The sequence below is a fragment of the Dermochelys coriacea genome, chromosome 10 (genome assembly GCF_009764565.3).
Source record: "Dermochelys coriacea isolate rDerCor1 chromosome 10, rDerCor1.pri.v4, whole genome shotgun sequence".
NCBI lineage: Eukaryota > Metazoa > Chordata > Testudines > Dermochelyidae > Dermochelys > Dermochelys coriacea.
In genome coordinates, this window is record NC_050077.1 from 24,162,666 (window position 1) to 24,182,613 (window position 19,948).

General features: G+C 41.7%; 1 long non-coding RNA gene across 1 annotated transcript; it reads left to right on the forward strand.

Moving 5' to 3' along the window:
- The first annotated feature begins 14,131 nt into the window (after window positions 1-14,131).
- On the forward strand, window positions 14,132-18,234 carry LOC122456089. The gene is made up of 3 exons (XR_006274750.1): window positions 14,132-14,465; window positions 15,824-16,935; window positions 16,974-18,234. It is a non-coding gene; the product is annotated as an uncharacterized LOC122456089 (long non-coding RNA).
- The last annotated feature ends 1,714 nt before the right edge of the window (window positions 18,235-19,948 follow it).

Below are 19,948 nucleotides of genomic sequence, written 5' to 3' on the forward strand. Positions count from 1 at the left end.
ATTGCTCACTCATATATGCACAATGAACTGGAGTTCATTACAATAGAGACTAAATGCAAATCCAATTTTGCAATGAGTACTGTAAAATTAGGGAGTGAACTCACAGCTTCACTTCCAAACTTCGGCTGACTATTAACCATTACAGAGTTAATAAATGTAGATATAGATGTAATTTCATCATTTTCAATTATAGTTTCAAATTCAGGGATAAAACACCAATTGATAAATTGAAAACACTTTCTCTTCATAATTGTATTTTGTTTCCGACATAAGAGGCAATCAGTCTGGCATCCATTCTAGGCACTTAGACATACGGGGCCCCTGTCCCTGGGGTCATCCCCATTCCTGGGGTCCGGTCTTGTTACTGTGATCAGTATTGCAATTTGGTTGTATCGTTCCAAGGGCATTACACCAGGAAACCCACTTTGCCCACACCTCTGTGCAGCAATCCAAAGCAGAGGGAGCAGCAGCCATCTCGGTGACAGTGATATAATAATTTTGGCAGCTGTACTCTGACATAACTTGTGTTAACCAAAGGTTGTAGTGTAGACATTGTTATCCCAAAATCTCTCTTATAGAATAATAAGCAGGTGACATATAAAAAACAGGTTCGACTCCTCCCAGCATCTATCAACTGGGAGAGTTAGAAATCTGTGTGCCTCCCACCTGTGTTGCATTGAAATAAAGGATAGAGAGAATATAACCCTAAACAAAAAAAAAGATTTATTAAGGGATAGTTACAATTTGGGGTAGGGGGAAGGGAACCACTAGGGGAATCACTATAAATACCCAAGAATAGATTCCAGCAAGGAGCATAAAGCCCAGACCCTTAAACTGTCCTTTGGTTAAACTATTACGTGCCCGAAAAACAATTACTGTCTCTCTTTCACTGCAGATGGAGGTCACCGGCAACTGATGTACCATCTCAGAATATCAGGAACATCGGAGGATCTGGCTCTCTACTACTGAAGCAGGAGATCAACAGATCTGTGCTGATGGCAAAGTCTTCACTGGATCCTTTGGTGGAATACAAGAATCAGATATCAGGTAAGTAGCAAAGTCCTTGGCAGGTGTCAGTAGCCGAAGTCTCGATCCAATGCCCGTGCAAAGAAACTGGACTTGGCTGCCTCGATGGTGGACAGCCCCTGCGTCATCACTGACAGTTCCTTAAATGCTCTTTGTGGTGCGAATTCCTGAGGCATACGCTGGTGGACACTGCCCCTAACTGGTTCCAGCCAGCTCTCAGTCCCTCAAGTTCTGGAGGGAAACAGAGTTTCGGCAGGAAATTGCCATGAATAAAGGATACTAAGATGGAGTTCAAACCTTTCCTACCACATGCGTAATCTTGAATTCTTAGATTCCATTTTGAATTGCAGCAACATTTATTATAATACATAACAAAAGTATAGCCATACACCAATAACACCTTACAACATGACCTGACATTCCTTTTAGGAATCATTTAGTGGTTGTATTTATGATGTGGTTTTGTCCTTGTCCACAAGTTACTGGATAAAATTACTGAGATATCATTAAAAAGAAAAGGAGGACTTGTGGCACCTTATAGACTAACGAATTTATTTGAGATATCATTGTTACAATTACTTCTGGGTCACTGCTTGCCTTCTTAAAAGTGGAAAAAGGGACTCCAGAGGTCTGGGTGTAGTGGGGAAAATAGTGTTTTAGCCTAGGCGTGCAGGTTGGAATCTGGAACAACCCAGCAAATAGGTGATCACCCAAACACATAAATGGGTCTTTGAGGCTAACATCATGAGCAGAACAACCTTAGGGATGACGTGATAGACAACTGACAGACAGCCTACATGGCATCAGATGTCCTTTTCATTAAATCTTTATGTTATTATATTTATCATGATTAATCTTGGTGAAGGTGAAGTCCTTAATGTTCTTGCATGTCTTTCAGCAGGATAAATACAACATTAGAATTTTTTTATCCCTGAAGGATTTGCTTCAGATTTCACTTTTCCCTGTCAAGATAAAATGAACAGTATATTACGTCGCTCAGTTCTGTTCACAGCAAGAGTCATCTTGCTTTTATTAAATTCACATAGTATGGCAATTTTCAAGATGTTGAATGTAATTCTCTAAACACAGGTTCTTTAGAAACCCTCTCACTTTGTTCCTGTGTAGGATAGGTAGTCCAGAGGCTAAACAAAATGAGACACTGCTAATGATAGCTCTTAAAATCCTTGCCCTTGACTCAGCAAAGCTTCTGGTCATGCATCTAGGGAAAAGCTTGTACTGTTATAGATTTATATCTTGCCCATAATTCATCCTAATTTTGTCTAGAACTTGTCAATACTTGTGAAAAGAACTAGCTTTTAGCTTAGAACAAGTGAAGTTTCTAATAAAGCACAGCACAGAAGTTCTTATACAAGTTGTTTTCATTTTTAGAGTTTATCCCAAATTAAAGTTTTTACACCAAATACAAATAAAAAAGAAAGAGGTTGTTGTGATGCTCTGTACCTTGGGGGAACACCCTTCACCTCATGTTAATCCTTATAATATGATTGTGTGGTATCCAGTGCAAAGTTTGTCATGTTGAGTACCTTCGGAAGATTCATGATGCACTGAGCATTGTTGTTATAGGTTGTAATTTCATGTATATAGTTATGAGGCTGAAAATGTGTCCTCCTAGCTTAAAACAAGCCCAGGCAAAACTTAAAACAAGCCCAGGAGCAGAGGGGCAATTCACACCTCATCAGGGCATGTATGGGACAAACCCAGCCCAGCCTCACAGGAACAAAGGACACTGGTCTAGGCAGCAACAAAGGATCTGTTGGACTCTCGAGTGAGTCACCGCCCTTCCCTTGATCAGTTTGGGACTACGATGAGGTAATGCTCACCTGACTTTGAAGGGGGTGGGCAAAGCCAAGAGGGAAGAATGGACATGATAAAAGGGAGAGACATTTGCTATGCTGGCTCTCTCTTCCACCTCCATTTACAGACACCACCACCAAGCGACTGAAGCGCTGATCAAAGGGCAGAGCCTGGCTGAAGGGCAACCAGCCAGCCTGCAGTGAGAAGCATCTAAGTTTGTAAGGGCACTGAAAGTGTTAAGATCATCCTATAATGTGTTTTGCTTTTATTTCATTTGACCAAATCTAACTTATGTTTTGACTTATAATCACCTAAAATCTATCTTTATAGTTAATAAATTTGTTTATTCTACCTGAAGCAGTGTGTTTGGTTTGAAGTGTATCAGTGGATCCCCTTGGAATAACAAGCCTGGTACATATCAATTTCTTTGTTAAATTGACAAACTCATACAAGCTTTCAGCCTGCAGCGGGCATAACTGGACATTGCATGATGGAGGTTCCTAGGGTTGTGTCTGGGACCGGAGATATTGGCTAGTGTCATTCGATTGCACAATCCAAGCAGTGGCTGGCCAAAAGTGCTCACTCATGTAGCAGGGAGCAGCTTACATGCCAGAGGCTGTGCGTGAACAGTCCGGGAGTTGGGGTTCTCACAGCACAGCAAGGTAAGGCTGGCTCCCAGAGTCGAGGATTGGAGTAACCTAGCAGATCACCGGTCCAGATAACACCAGGGAATGTCACAGAGGTCTCTTTTGAAACTCTGTGTCTAACCTAGAGAGAAGTGAAAATTAGGGCATACAGCTAATTGTTATAACATTAACATGTCTTTAGCAGAGGTGTCCTTTCTGGAGGGAATGACGTTATTAACATGAACTGTGACTGTATAGATCATTGTGGCAACCAAGGTCCTATAGTTGCACCAAATCTTGTACAAAGGAGATCAAGTAAAGTGTCTATGGAAAGGTTGTAATTTGCTGGTTATGATTATGCTTTCTGTATGTGTGTATCATTTTTGTATTTGAAGTTAACAATATTGGCTATGTACTTGTATCTCAATGTGTTTGATTCTAAGTCGCATCAGTGAAGAATTTGGTCAACTTCTTGAGAAAGGACTAATCTGAGTGCCCAATCAAGAAACGCTTAACTGACAATAGACTTTGGGAAACTCCAATCCACATCGACATTTCCTGGGAACATTCAAACTAACATGTAAACAATGGCGTTGGCCTGCAAAAGGCTGAATCATTCATGGACATATGACTTGCCCAGGTGGCTACAAACTTGTTGCTGTGATTTTGCACAGAAGAACAAAGGGATTTCTGCCCACAAGGGAGAGAATATAAAAGGCCCTAGAACCCCCTTCATTTTGTCTTCAGCTGGCTCAAGAGATGGCCTCTCCACCCCAAAGAGATGCCTGAAAGAACCTGGAACAAAGGACTGTAACTATGGGGGTGTGAGTGATTGCTGGACCCAGGCTATAAACCACAACGTTGGTCTGAAAAGGATTGGGCCCAGACTAGGAAGGAGTGTAGTTTGTGAAAGAAGCTTATTGGAACATCTCTGAGGGTGAGATTTACCTGTATTCAGCTTAGACTCACGTGTTTTGTTTTTCTTGGTAACTTACTTTGTTCTGACTGTTATTACTTGGAACCACTTATATCCTACTTAATAAAATCACTTTTGCGTATTAATTAACCCAGAATAATTAATTCCTGGGGGAGCAAACAGCTGTACATATCTCTCTATCAGTGTTATAGAGGGTAGACAATTTATGAGTTTACCCTGTATAAGCTTTATACAGAAGCGGATACATTTGGGGTTTAGGCTCCCAGAAAGACTGAATACTGGGAAAGTCTCTGTTAACTGAGAAGCCCCTGGGCTAAGTGAATCTTAGTTTCTGTGAACTGCAGCGGGGCATGACCCATCCTCTTGGTCTGTGCTGTAATCAACTGGAATGTCTAGCTCAGCAAGATGGGAGTGGAGGGAAGCCTTGTCTAGCAGGGGGATTTGTTCTCAGTAATATCCCAGCACATCTAGTGACGTTCTTGAGGGAGTTTCTCTGAGTAAACCCATCCCAGAGGGGAAAGTATAGTCTGTTTTGAAATACGAGGTAATCAGAGCTATACATTTAACTATAGCTTTCTTAAACCAAAGTCATCATACTTCAAATTACTGACACCGCAAAACCTAAAAGCCCTCAGTTCATGCAGTAGAATACATTTTGATCTGTCCTTATGGCTCTGTGGAGCCCTATTAATTTCATTGGGATTATGTGTAGATACAGGGGTCCTCTTCTGGGATCCAGTTGCAGGGTTGCAACCTTTCTGAATTTCTGTTCACCTTCCAATATATTCTGTGAAGATGCAACTGCCTGGAAAATACTCAGTTATGCCTTTTGTTATTATGCTTCATCTTCGGGAGAAAAGGTGATGTTTAATGAACATGTGTATTGATTTACATCTGCCTTCATTAGCAATTTCTTTCTAAAAAAGATTGTTTCTTGGTAAAATGATTTTTCTCTCCATGGCTGGTTTTTATTGGAGTTCATTTCTGTTGAGTGGTTAATTCAGAAGCAAATTATATTTGACTAAATAGGAGGTATTTACATTGTTTGTTCTCCTCACTTTGTGTCTTCATTTTGTTCTGATATCAACAAACAGGTACATTACTATGCAGTATTTTCTTCTTTTTCCCTAGAGAAATCTATACCAAAATAGCAATGGAATTTATTCATGTAATTTTTATAGTCAGGTCTCTTAATGAATGCAAAGTTTAATAAAGCACTATGCAGTATTTTGACTTGGTATTCACAAAGGAGCAAATATTTGCCAACTTTTACATTTTGCAACAATTTTAATTAAAAAGTAAAATAAAGGTCACTGATTTGTGAAAGATCACATTAAAAGGAAATGTAACCATAACCAAATGTGGCTTTAGGCCACATTTAGCACCTGCAGCTCCTGTTGAATTCAATCAGATTTATGGATGTTCAGTTCCTCTGATAAAATGGGAAAATAGAAATGGCTTGATTATCACTTCATAATCACAACATGAATTCATTATAAGACACAACATTTTAAAAGGTGTTATTGCGGTCAATAGCAGAGCTAATTTTGTCTGTATGGATAAAGCCCCAAATTGAGAAGAAAAACAAATCTAGGAAGCAGAGAAAAATCTCTTTCATATTAATATTGAACAGTCCTTAACATGGCTCAAATGAGCATAAGAATAATAGTTTAGGGCCAGATTCAACTATCTTTAAGATACATCTACACTTAAGCGGTGTGTACAGTGCAGACACTACATGCCCAGCTAGCCTAGCCAGACACTACATGCTGAGATATAAATAGCAGTTAGACAATGAGGCATGGTTTAGGTGAGTAGAGTAGACTGAACCCAAGGGTATATATCCTACATGACTTTCTACATGCCCATGCATTGTCTCCAATATCTAGCTACACTGCTATTTTTAGCAGTGGAGTGTCCCACTGCCGGAGCCTTTCCCTGCTGCAGGGAAAGGCTCCTGCTGCTGTAGCCTTTCCCCACTGCCTCCCCGCAGTCAGAGCCTTTGACTGCAGCACATAGCTGCAGACCTCAGTGACAAGCGTGGACACAACCAGCCTTTCACCACAGCATGTAGCTATATGTGTAGTGCCTGTTCTCTACATGCCACCATAAATATAGACATGGTGTTATTCATGCAAAATGCACTCCACTACTGCACTGAAGTCAATAGATTTCATATTGATATTATTAGTTAAGATGCCACTCAGTATGAGCATAGGCTGCAGAATCTGTCTTTAAGTAGATAGTAAAATTAGTCAGCTTTGAAGCTGAAAGAATCTTGAGTCAGTATTAGAAGAGTTACCAAGCTCAACAGAAGTATCGTGTTTTTAATCTGATAATAAAAAAAGATTGTCCCCACCACAGCAAAAAATGACTGGACTCTAACTGGGCAAAAAGGAAAGCAGCCTCTTATCCTGCATCTAGGAAGTAAACAGACAGCACATTTACATTTTTGACAATAAGGTCACAACCAGCCTTGAAAACGCTGCAAAAGCTTTGGGTGAGATAAAATTGCACTAGGCAGGAGGCTAGCCTATTACGTTTAGTCTTCACTGACTAATAGCTTTTGTTAAAAATGTATTTCCAAGTATTCAAAATACTATTTATAATTAAGGCTAAGATTTAGTTATGGGTATATTTGGTAAAAGTCATGGAGAGGTCACAGGCAATAATCAGTTCATGACTTTTACCAAAAATACCCATGACTAAATCTCTACTTCTGGGGCCTTGCTGCTTTGCTGGTGGTGGGGGCCCTGCTCCAGTCTTGGGGGTTGACTCTGTTATTCTTATAAGAAGCACACAGGATCTTTTTCAGGGGAAAAGGCAATATGCCATGTTGCTGCTAGCAGGCTGGCTTACAGGACAACTGAAACAGTTGCTGGTAAAAAGCACTTTATTTCCCTTCCCACAGCCATATATATACAGCACTTGTTTATTCCTTTTCTGTTGTTTATCACCCAATGTTCCCAACGTTCTTATCTTTGGGTTCCATTATCTTGTGGTAGTGAAGACTCTCAGACACTGCTTAGATCATCAGTCCTTAGTTCAGCCAAAGGTTAGTCCTCATTTCAGCCAAAGTTTTCTGGCCTTGTCCTTTATCTCTTGTTACCCGCAGCCCCGCCTCTTTTTCTGTTCTTTTCCATTATTTGGTACACATTTCTAAAACATCTGATACTCAATATTTCCCACATATGCCACAGTTATTGAAGATACAACAATTAGCATATGCATTCAATCACACCACACACACACACCCAGTCGCGCCAATCAATGTTCTAATTACCAGTCCAGAGTCTGGATCAACCTAGTAACCAGCTAGGTTGATCACAGGTAGAGACAAGCTGGGTTCTGTCAGTCATGACACAATGCTCCGGGGAAGTCTTGACAGGATGAACCCAAAGTTTCATGGCAAGGCACCCTGCTTATATAGTGACTTTCCTTCATTGGGACCAATGAGTTTTGCACCGACATGCTGTAATCAATTGTTGTTTGACGAGTGCTTGTTTCCTTAAATTATCCTTCTCACCCTTTATCTAGTTCCTTAGGGAGTTATCCCATGCTGGTTTTGATCACAGCTATCTTCTCCCCATTGATAGATGCCCGTCTCATCTTTGGAGTTGTCAATCTGCCCTCCTCTGACATTTCAATAGGGGCATGTTGCAGCCTCCTGGTGCCCTTGTGTCTGTCTCCAGTTCCTCCCTAGACCATCTGGTTCAGCGATGGCCTTCACACTTCTCTCTTAACACACACATTCCTCATTCACACACAAAACAAAATTAATTTACACAGAACATTTTGAACAGGAACATCAAGTTGCAATGCAAAAGAAAACAATCATGGCATTCTTTTACTTATTTTAAAATGCTAAACCTACAACAAATTGGTGATCCTCAAAGGTTTGTCACTGTCTTGAAATCAGCAGACACTGTGATGGCTGATGTATCTGTACCAATGGCCCATTAGGCCATTCCTTTCTGCTATTCAAAAAGGGTGGCTGGCAGGATATGATCAAATCATACACCAATACATTTAATACATGTACATAATTATTATTCTTTATCCTTAATTTTAAATTATATAAAATACAAGCATAAAATCCTACTACTACATGTCCCCCTTTGACTCCTTAAGAACAATTCTTGAGTGGGTCATATTTTATACAACTGTTTCATAGCAATATACTGAGAGACAATTTAAGCTTGTGGCTGTAATTTAACAAACATTCTTTTTGTCCAACAGTACATACAACACATTCATAGCAAGCAAACACAGGACAATATCACCACTACTAGTAATGGGTGAAACATAATAGACAATATGCCGTTAGAGGTCGGGGACCAGCCTGTAAAAACATCGTACCAATGATAGGCTGTCAGTTCTTTTTCAGACTTAGCAATTTTTAGCATGTCTCCATTTGCATGTAATATTTGAATGACACACTTCCTTATCCCTCTGTGTCTGTTGTAAAAACTGAGTCACCTTTTCTAGTTCGTCCCATACATGTGTTCCCAATGATGTGTCCTTCCTGCGTGGTTCTGTGGTGAGAGGTAGGGACAAGCACACCCATTTCTGAGGGCTCCACTCCGTACACCCTTGAGTGTCCAATAATTTCTCCTCTTTCCCAGCCCACTGACCCATAACCTGGGGTAGCCAAAAGGATCCCATGGTCAATTTTGGGAGCAGGCTCACTTTCCATATTTCTGTCTCCACAGACTGTTGGAGAGCAATTTTTAACAATAATTTCACCTAATAACAAATCAGGCTTAACCATGCTGGAGACATATTGCATCCATTCATATTTATAGGTATCGAACAAGGACCCTTTTCTGTTGTTTTGTAATAGTGTGGAAGCCAAAGCCATGTTATTAGCCGCCAAACAAATAACTAAAGGCTGATATTCATCAGGGAAACACAGGGTTGGGGCTGTGAGAGTCTTCTGTTTTAGCAGGGTTAAAGTGGCATCCTGCTCTTCTCCCCATTCCCATTTTGTCTTTTTCTTTAGCAGTTTCCACAATGAGTGAGTTATTTCAGCATATTTATAAATGTGTGATCTAAAAAAATTGAATCTTCCTAGCAGTACTCTTAAAGAATGAGCGTCGGTAGGGGCCAACATTTCTACCAGTGCCCTTACCTTCCTCTGATCTACCTGTCTCCCTTCCTGTCCAATGACTATGCCCAGCTAAGTAACCTGAGGTAGCACCAACTCAGCCTTGTCTAAGGCTACTTTGAACCCTGTTTCCTGAATTAATGCCAAATCTTTTCCATTAGTGTTTGAATTTATGCCTCAGTTTTCCCAAACATAAAAATGCCATCTACATATGAAAACACAAAAGGCCTCTCTTGTGGACTCAACTGGTCGAGCATATCCACAACATGCCAATGGGCAATAGCATGTTGTGATATTCCTGGGACAACCGACAAAGGGTCCATTGTTACTCCTTTATCATAAAGGCAAACCGATCTTGTGAGTCTGGATGTAGGGGTATGACAAAGAAACACTTGGCCAAACCAATAACTGAGAAATATTTAGATGTGGCTTGCACTTTTTGGATGACCTGTGTCATATCAGCCACATTAGGGGCCATAGGGATGGTGCCCTTATTAATTCTTCTATAATCAATTGTTAAACATCAGGATTGGCCATCTGCCTTAAGCACTGGCCACACAGGTGAGTTAAAGGGTGAATTCATTAATGGTATTATTTCAAAACAAAACAAAACAGAAACCAATTTATCTTAAACCTACAAAAGAGAGTTTTACAAGCCAAGAGTGTTGGTTTAGGTTCTAAACCCTGCATATATTTACACAATATATTTATATGCAGCTGTACATAGATTACATTCGTATACAGTTGGGGGAAGTTAAGTTCCAGTAGAAACCCCTTATGTTCTTTTAGAAAATTTGACTAAATTGTTCATAGTCAAATGATTTAAATCAGATTGTTTCTTTGCCTGGCTTATTTACAGGCATTCCTTTTGAAAAGGGCCCATTTTTCCTTCAGAATGGCTGCAAAGAAACCAAGAATTCTATTTCTATAACACTTTTCCTTTTTAACTTCAACTGCTTGATTCCCCCCAGCCTCTGCAGAGTTAACTTCTCACTCTCTTTCGTTAAATCACTTGCTTATCTCCCAAAATGACACCTTCATCAACTCAGATTTCACCATTCCAAGTATTGTTCCAGGGATCTGAATTCCACATACCTGTACTTACTGCTTTCCTTACTCCTACCACTATGCCCCTCAGGGCTCCCAACCTGTTTTCCAATCTCTTTGTCTGTTGCCTGCCTGCTTGTCTGGGCCTGATCCTGCTTTCCTCGCTGAACCATCCCTTCCATGGACACAAGCTTTGTTCCACTACCAATGTATCAAAGAGGGTGGGCTCCTTAACTAGCTCCCACACCTTCTGGCCCCTTTCCTTAAACATTTCTCTCAAAATTGTGAAATCACCACAACATCACAAAAAATACTACACTCCCCAAACTCCTACATCCTTCAGAATTTGGTTTAACAGAGCAAGATCTGTTTAAAAGGAATAATTTCCTGTATGAATGGCAATTTTTTCTGTTCTTCTTGAGCTTTGTCCTTAGGGCACTCCTTTCGCCTAAACATAGTTCTTTATTAATCTCTTTTACCTTTATAACTCTTCTGTGCCCATGCTTGTGCTGGGACTTACAAAACACAAAAGTCTATACCCACTAAAAACTGCCTGACAGAGCAGGAGTGGGAAATGCTAAGCTCCCTACCATTTGGGCTCGATCCTGCTACAACTGTGGGTATATTCACCTATGCAATTTTTCCCCGACAAACGGATAGGAATGAGGACTCAAATCCTCCCCCTTATGGCCGGGCACCTCTACGACCGGGTGTGTATCTACCTACACAGTTTGTATATATCTTATCTGTATAGTTTTCCCTGACAGACAGATCAGAGTGAGGACTCTAATCCTCCCCCTATTGCCCAGCACTTCTACGACCGGGAGTGTGCACACCTGAATGATCGATCACTTTATACATATGGTATACCTTTTAGAAGTATTTTCAACAATCACAGTACATGTCTTCCCCCTTTCTCAATTCTCCACCAAAAATGTTCTGCTTATAAGAAGCACATGGGATCTTTTTCAGGGGAAAAGATAATACGCCTCATTTACTGAAGATGCAACAATTAGCATATGCAGTCAATCACACCACAAACACACGCACAAACACTGTCCCACCAGTCTATGTTCTAGTTACCAGTCCAGAGTCCAGATCAACCTAGTGACCAGCTAGGTTGATCACAGGTAGGGATGAGCCGGGTTCCGTCGGTCATGACACGATGCTCCGGGGAAGTCTTGACAGGATGAACCCAAAGTTTCATGGCAAGGCACCCTGTTTATATAGTGATTTTCCTTCATTGGAACCAATGAGTTTTGCACCGACATGCTGTGATCAATTGTTGTTTGACAAGTGCTTGTTTTCTTAAATTATCCTTCTCATCCTTTATCTTGTTCTTTCATCAAGTTCCTTAGCAAGTTATCCCATGCTGGTTTTGATCACAGCTATTTTGTCCCTATTGATAAGTGCCTGTCTCAGCTTTAGAGTTGTCAATCTGCCCTCCTCTGACATTTCAATAGGGGCGCGTTGCAGCCTCCTGGTGCCTTTGCGTCTCTCTCCGGTTCCTCCCTAGACCATCTGGTTCAGCGATGGCCTTCACACTTCTCTCTTAACACACACATTCCTCATTCACACACAAAACAAAATTAATTTACACAGAACATTTTGAACAGGAACATCAAGTTGCAATGCAAAAGAAAACAATCATGGCATTCTTTTACTTATTTTAAAATGCTAAACCTACAACACATTGGTGACCCTCAAAGGTCTGTCACTGCCTTGAAATCAGCACAGACACTGTGATGACTGATATATCTGTACCAATGGCCCATTAGGCCATTCCTTTCTGCTATTCAAAAAGGGTGGCTGGCAGGATTTGATCAAATCATACACAAATATATTTAATACATGTACATAATTATTATTCTTTATCCTTCATTTTAAATTATATAAAATATAAACATAAAATCCTACTACTACAACTGCCTCCTGGCCGCTTTTCTTTGGGACCGCTCTCCAGATGGCCTCTGGGCGACCCAAGCTGCTGCTCCAGCTGCCCCGGGACTGCTGCTGTTTGGATGGTCCCCAGAGCACCCCCAGGACCGGTGTTTGCGTGTTCCCCACACTGGCCACTGTTCCAGCAGTCCCCGGAGCTAGCTGTCTGTGGCTGCCCAAGCAGTGGCTGGTGAGGTTGGCCCCAGGGTAGCCCCTGGGACCGCTGCTCAGATGCTCCCCATGCCCCCCCCCACGAGGACTGCTGCCTGGGCACTCCTCAGGGCTGCCCCCAGGACCACTTCTCTGCGGTCCACGGGACCAGCCACACTGGCTGCTACTCAGGCAGTTCCGAGGCCAGCTGCTCATGTGGCCCTGAAGTCAGCCACACTAGCTGCTGCAGAAGTCATGGAGGTCATGGAAAGTCACAGAATCTGTGACTTCCGCAACCTCCATGAAAGAATCGCAGCCTTGTTTATAATGTTTTATACTTTTACTATATTTTTTGTGTGCATTAAATCTTTGTATACTAAAACTATAAGGAGTTCTCTGTTCCAAGCTGACTGGGAAATATTATCACCTTCATTCAGGGTTATATATTCAGCAGCCCAGAGGTTTCCCTCTGTGCAATGCTTCCAGAAAAGACAGAGCTCCTGTCTGTGCTGCAGCAAAGAGGTCAGCTGAAATGAGGGGAGTGTAATAAGGTTGAAACATAGTATTGCCTCAGCATTCCCATACCCTGTTACCTAATAGTACCTTAGGTTGTCTTAATTGTCACTGGCTATGTCTACACAGCAAAGAAAATCCAGCAGCTGGCCCATGCCAGCTGATTTAGGTTTGTGGGCCGTTTCTTTGCTGTGTAGAGTTCTGGGCTTGGGCTAGAGTGCAGGCTCTAGGACCAAAGTCAACACAGCAATGAAACAGCCCCACAGCCCGAGCCCAGGTCAGCTGGCACGGGCCAGCTGTGGGTTTTTCTTGGATGTATAGACTTACTTACTGTGGCTGTGGCTACACTTTTTTCAAAAATCCAAATGTGTTCTTAGCTCAAGTGAGTTAAGAACACACCTTTTTTTTCCTAGTGAAGACATGATCAGTAAGTTAATCAACTAAAATAAAGCTTGATTTTTTGGCTCCCATCTTGTAATGATAATTTGATATAGATGGATCAAATTTTCTTGTTTAACAGCAAATTTTTATTTCTTCTGGTGTAATTTCCCTGACATTGATAAGAGGGGTTTCGGGACCGAATTGGAAGCAATTTTTCTTGTGTACAGAAAAAATATTTAGTTAATTAATATGATAACTAGCTGAGTGTTTAGTAAATTCAGATTTCATTAGCCTTGGGAAATTTTAAGCATTTATTTCTATAAATCAGGATTTCTGCATTTAGATGAAGTACAGATGGAATAGGATAGCAAAAATTTCTGGCTAAAATCATTCATTATTGCCAACTCATGATTTTACCATTGTAAGGGAAAATTGAGTAGGCCCAAACTTTCACCAAGATAACTTTGATTAAAATAACTGTGTACAAGGGGCAGGAGAAGAGAGAGAATGGAAACTTTAAGCAGAACAATTTGTAATAGTCTGTCTTATGAAATATAGTGGTGACTGCTAGTATTAGGAAAGCGTTAACTGCAAAAGAACAAACTATGAATAACAGGAAAAAGCTTGTTTTGATGTATTCCTAATAAGGAAAATGTTAATAAGGAAGTGTGTGTAATTGATTGTGGTTTTAAGCTAAATAAGCTTTTGTATTCCCTTTCGGGGGGAGGGGGGAGGGTCGGCAGCTTGGCTGTCATTCCCCTGCATGCTTGTAATAAAGTGGGCTTCAGGCTGTTCTGATCCAAACACAACGCGTGGTAATTTTTTCCACAACAATTAAATGGTTCCGTGACTCAGATAGACAGCCAACCCCCAGAACCAAAGGACCGTGAACAGTTCCCCGCCAGACCCAGGGCCCATCTGAAAGGTAAGAGACCTTTTGAAATCTCTATTGTAGGTTTCTGGTGGAGGATTGCCCGTAGGCTCTGGGTTTGGGTGAGTTGCATGCTCTATTCGGACTTTTTGCTGCTAGACATGCCTGACGTCCTTTGGGTTCTGTTTTCCCCTGGAAGAGCCACTGGGAATGGCTGGGTAGGTCTATGGATGGACCTTGTTTTGTGTGCCAGTGTGAATGTTTGAGTGAGAGAAAGGTCCACAGGAAGAAGCTCAGAGCTCTCTGCGTAGCCGTTGGCTTGTGACCAGAGGTGTCTCTGAAGCAAGCCTTGTGGCCCCAACTAGTGGGCTACGATGAGAGCCCCGACCAAGACAGTTTCCCTCTGCAAGGCATGACCAGTGAGGGGTCTGTCTGGGTCTAGGATTGTATGACCCCCATCCCCTACCATCTGTGACAGTCTGGTTTCCCTCACCCTCTTTCCTCTGGTTCCCCTGCTCCACCTGAAGGTGGTCTGATGAGCCACTGACTGGTCTTGTCACCTTGGCTAAAGCAACAGAGTAAGCAGTGCCATTCTCTCTGAGACTAGCCGAAGCTCTTTGCTGAAGGGAGCCTGTAAGGGAGTCGTGGACGTTCTAAACAAACCTTCCCTGTGTGAGTGCCCCGTGTGAAAGGAAGTCGGGTACTGGGGGGCTGGAGGGTCCAAAGAGGATCCCCGCCTCTCCAGGAAGGCTGGAAAATGGGGGACGATGAGTCCAAAAGGGCCAGCATCCTGCCAAAAGGCACACCTGTGTACTACTTGTACACAAATTACGGTCCTTTTACTTGCAAGTTACTGAAAAAATGGAATTGGTATATTCCAATATTCCAAGGGATGATTCAAAATTACAGTCTCCCCAGAGGGAAAGTTTTAACCTTGACAGGATTGTGCACCTTAGAGGTGCACTTCTGGCCAATGTTTGATGCATATTTCTATTGGTATGGAGAAACAGAAAAAACGGTGTTGTGAATCTCAAAGGAGGCGTCTCAAGGACTCCAAGGAGAAACTTAAAACACAATTAAAGGACACAAAAGAGAAATTGGGTTTTCCAAGCCCCTGCTGGCCAGCAGAAATCTCTCTACCCTTTAAGGCCTCTTTGGAGTACCCCCTCAGCTCCATCTGAAGATCCTATAAGCTTATATTTAAACTGCAGTTGGGGTAGGCAATATTCCTAATCCCCACCCCATCTCTTTACCTCTGACCATTTCTATCAGTCCTCTGTCGGACCATCATGCCTTCCTCCTCCGCCCTTGCTCACCGGTTAACCTTTTGGGAAGAGGCTTGCTATGTAAATTAAAATGTACATGTACGCTCCAAGACGGAGACTGACCCCAGCCCTTTCTTGTTGCAACAGGAACTGCTGGCTAAGGTCCCCCACATCCTGGTGGGCTGATCATGCTGACCAGCTTGGGTACATTGGGTCCACCCAACCACGTAAAGTTCGCCTGAACCCAGCAAGACCCCTTCCCAAGGTGCAGCAGTACCCTCTCTGAAAACAGGCTGAGGAAGGAATTTGACCAGTAATCACCTCTTTAATATAGCAAAAAGCCATTATTCCTATGGTCAGTGAGTGTAACTCCCCCATTTCACCATGCTGTTAATGCTGCTGTTCTCCCTACCTTTCCCATTGTCCCTAGCCCTGCTACTATCCTTTCCTACAATGCACTGGTGCTAATGGGTTTTTACCGCCTCAAATAAGGGAAAGGTTGTATTAAGTCTGGACATAAAAGATTAATGTTATTGTTAAATAAGATGCATCTAGATATGAGGAATCAATGTGTGTGTATGTAAATAGGTGTGTATGAATGAATAAAAGGGGGGGTCAGCCAAATCTTGTAACCCAGTGGATAGGAACATTTCCTTATTTATGAGCCACTGACCCCAGTGGACCCTTTCCCATGGAGGTGAGGGAGTAAGAATTTTCTTTACCCTATGAGCCGCTAGCAGATAGGGCGTGTGTGATTGAAGATGGGTGGGGGACAGTCTGAAAGTTCCCCCCTCACCACGGGAGGGTGCCCCTGCTTATTACATGTGCATTCTGTCCAGGTGGCAAGCCTTATGGGGGATAATTTGGGTGACCCTGGTGAGTAATATTGTTAAGGAAAGGGACCAGGAGGGATGGGGGTTCATTGAAAAGCTCACCCTCCTTGCTAAATTGGTAGTCAAATAAAGCCTGTGCCCATGGAAAGGAATAATGCAGCGAGGAAAAAAGGATCGGGCCCAAACAAGCAGGCAACAACAGTTAAAGGAAGTTGAAAGTAACAGAGTGGAAGTTAACTCTGTAGTTACAGGAGGAAATTAAGCAGTGAAACTTTGGACAAATGTTAAAAGAAGGTGTTATGAAAAGAAAATTCTTGATTTCTTTTGCAGCCATTCCTTTGGAGAAAGGGCACATTTCTCTGGAGGAATGTCTGTAGATAATCCAGGCAAAAGGTTATTTAAGTGAAATCATTTAACTATGAACAAGTTAGTCAAATTTGCTAAAAAAACACTGGTGTGTACAGTCTTTGTTTTATAAGTTTAAGATGAATTGTTGTTGTTTTAAAATTGTAAAACCGAAAAATACTTTTGCCAGACAAAAGAAACTAGTGTTGTTTAATTTTGGTATTTAGCATTTAATCATTAAGGTGTCTTAATGCTTTACAAGGTTTAAAATGTTTTCAAATAAAGACCAAAGTTGTTGCTGCAGCAGGGCAGTCAAAGCCAGGAAAATGGGAAAAGATTTTAAATCTGTTTCGGTAACAAATAGCAGATAAAAACTGTAGTCAGTGCCCCACACTAAGTGTTAAGGTGGCTTTGTGTAATCAACGGTCACTTTGCCAAAGGGGAGCCAAAATGGGTTGTGTTTTCCTTTTCAAATCAATGTGTGTTTAAAAGCAATGTGTATTCTAAAAGTTAGAAGTTAATTGTGTCTTTTTGAGACAAAGTCTCTAAGCAGCTGATAACTTTGAATCCAAAAGCAAGCCGAGAATGTCTGTGTTAATGCAAATCACCTAAATAATAAAGATAGAATCCATTGAAACCTGACCTGCCTATAAAACAAATACAGGAAAATATGGGGAGTAATTCCTCAGAGTTGCCTGCAAACAGCAAGGGTATTTGTAAAGAAAGGAATATTTTAAGCAATACTGCCAACAGTGTGTAATCTGCCAGCAACATAGTGTTGGTAAAGCTGTCAAGGTTAGGCAGGCAGCACATCCCCCTTCCTGGGGACCTTTTGTAAATATTCAGATTGATTTTATTTAAATGTCTAAATGTTGTAATTATAAGTGTGTTAGTTTTAGTTAATGTATTTTCAAACTGGCTTGAGGCCTTTCCCTGTAAAAAGGCAGATGCCAAAACTTATAAAACTTTGTTTAAGGATTTTGTACCACGATTTGGCATACCTGTGAGTAGCAACAGTGATAGTGGACCTAATGTTATTGGAGAAATTATAACAAGTTATGTGCAGCTTTACAGATCCAACATAATCTCCACTGCCTCCACCACCCACAGTCTGCTGGGACAGTGAAACGTCAAAATGGGATTTTGAAAAATAAACTGTCCAAGATCTGTGCTAAAATGAATTTAAAGTGGCCAAATGCCCTCCCATTAGCATTAATGAATATGAGGGCCACTCCCAGTCAAAAGACTGGACTCAGTCCTCATGAAATTCTAACAGGGCACCCAATGTGACTACTGGCTGCACCCCCACTGTCCCTGGCTCAGATGGGCATTCATTTAATATATGACACAATGCTTCATTATCACCAGGCACTAATGAAATGTGTCAGGTCTCTTTATACACAGGTAAAAGAAGCACTATCCAAGAATCCTGAGCAACCCTGCCACTCGCTGGGACCAAAAGACGGGTCTATATAAAGATCCATCAGTGAAAGACCGCCCTGGCCCCATGCTGGAGAGGCCCTTACCAAGTTCTGTTAATTACCAACACAGCTGTGGGGTACCGGGGACTGACTGCCATCCCTCCACCTTGGGATGATCCTCTGACTGATGCTGCTGTTCCTTCTGGACAGCAGGAGAAAAGAACAAGGTGAAGTGCTAGTAACCTTTCCCTTATCCACTGACAGAACAACTGTGCATTTGGACTTTGCTAGAAGAACCAAACCATTACAGGGTGATATGCTAGTAACCTCTCCCCTGCATAATGCTAAAACACGGCTGTTCCAAGAAAGAAGAAGGAACACTCACTCTGCTGAAACCACTAAAGTCCAGGGATTCCTGACTACAAAAGACATTAAGAATTGGCCCTGGTGGAAAAGACGAAGTATTGTTAATTGGCAGTGAGGGAATTGTGGGGACCATGCTTGGAAATATGGAGTTGAGTGGTGGGGTGGGTTTTTTCTGGGGGCCGGGCTCTGTGCTTATGGACAAGTATCATCAAAATGCACTGCCCTCCCTAACTGGCTTCCAGAGGATGAATACCAAAAACACCTCGCTGCCACAGACATTACTCCCACCATTCCCTCCACCTCTGTCACCACCCCTAAAATTTACCCAAATACAGATAACATTGGATATTCTAATGAAACCCAATGGCCCAGGCCTTCACATCTTAGTGATTTACTAAAATTTTGTTCAGAAAAAAATATTTTTTTAAAGTTCAGAATAGTTCATATGAGTGAACAATTGAGTGGAAAACAAATGGGTCGGTGAAAACAGAAATATATAATATTACTACAATGAGCCCCAGGAATCAGAAATTGAAATTAATGGGTTCTATGATGGGTAAATATGATGGCCGCTCCTGAACTCCGTAGTGTATTGAATGAAGTAGGCCGTTACTGTTATTTGATCACCCAACCAGTAAATAATCAAACATATACTCAAAGAGCTTGCTCTGCCACGGACAAATATATCTATATTAAAATTATCCCAGTAACTGATAATTTAACCTGCACCATATTGCAACATACCCCTTCCTATGCACTCACTGCTGCTGCCTCCCAAAAGCACTTGCAAGTAACTAACCAACAATTGTGGTACAGCCCTTCACAGAGAAAGGATGGGTTAGAATTTCAATGGATTGTGATTAATGCTATACTAGGAACTGTCAAGTCCACACTGCCCTTACCAGTTTTCAAGTCATCTCTATATATCCAGATTGCTCAAAAGGGGCTGCTATTAGGTTAGCTCAGCAAAGGACCTGGGTTGCCTCTAGAAAAAAAAAAAAGAGGGACCTGGCCGGATGCTTATGGGATGAAGCCAATAGTGCGGCTCTGGTTTGGAACATTTATAAAGGCCAGCAGCATGAAGAAAAACTGGGACAATTGAAAAAGGCCACAGGTCTTATTACTGGAGCACAGTTAACTCATGTGCAGGCTGGAGTTGGTGAATTACATGTTATTTCTGCCCTTAGTTCAATAGAACCAGAAACTGCTGACAACAAAAGTGCTAAATATCACTGAGGCTGGGAAGGCATTGAAGTGGGATCTGGCATGTTTAGAAATTTGAGATTTCCTGAATGACCAGCTGATGG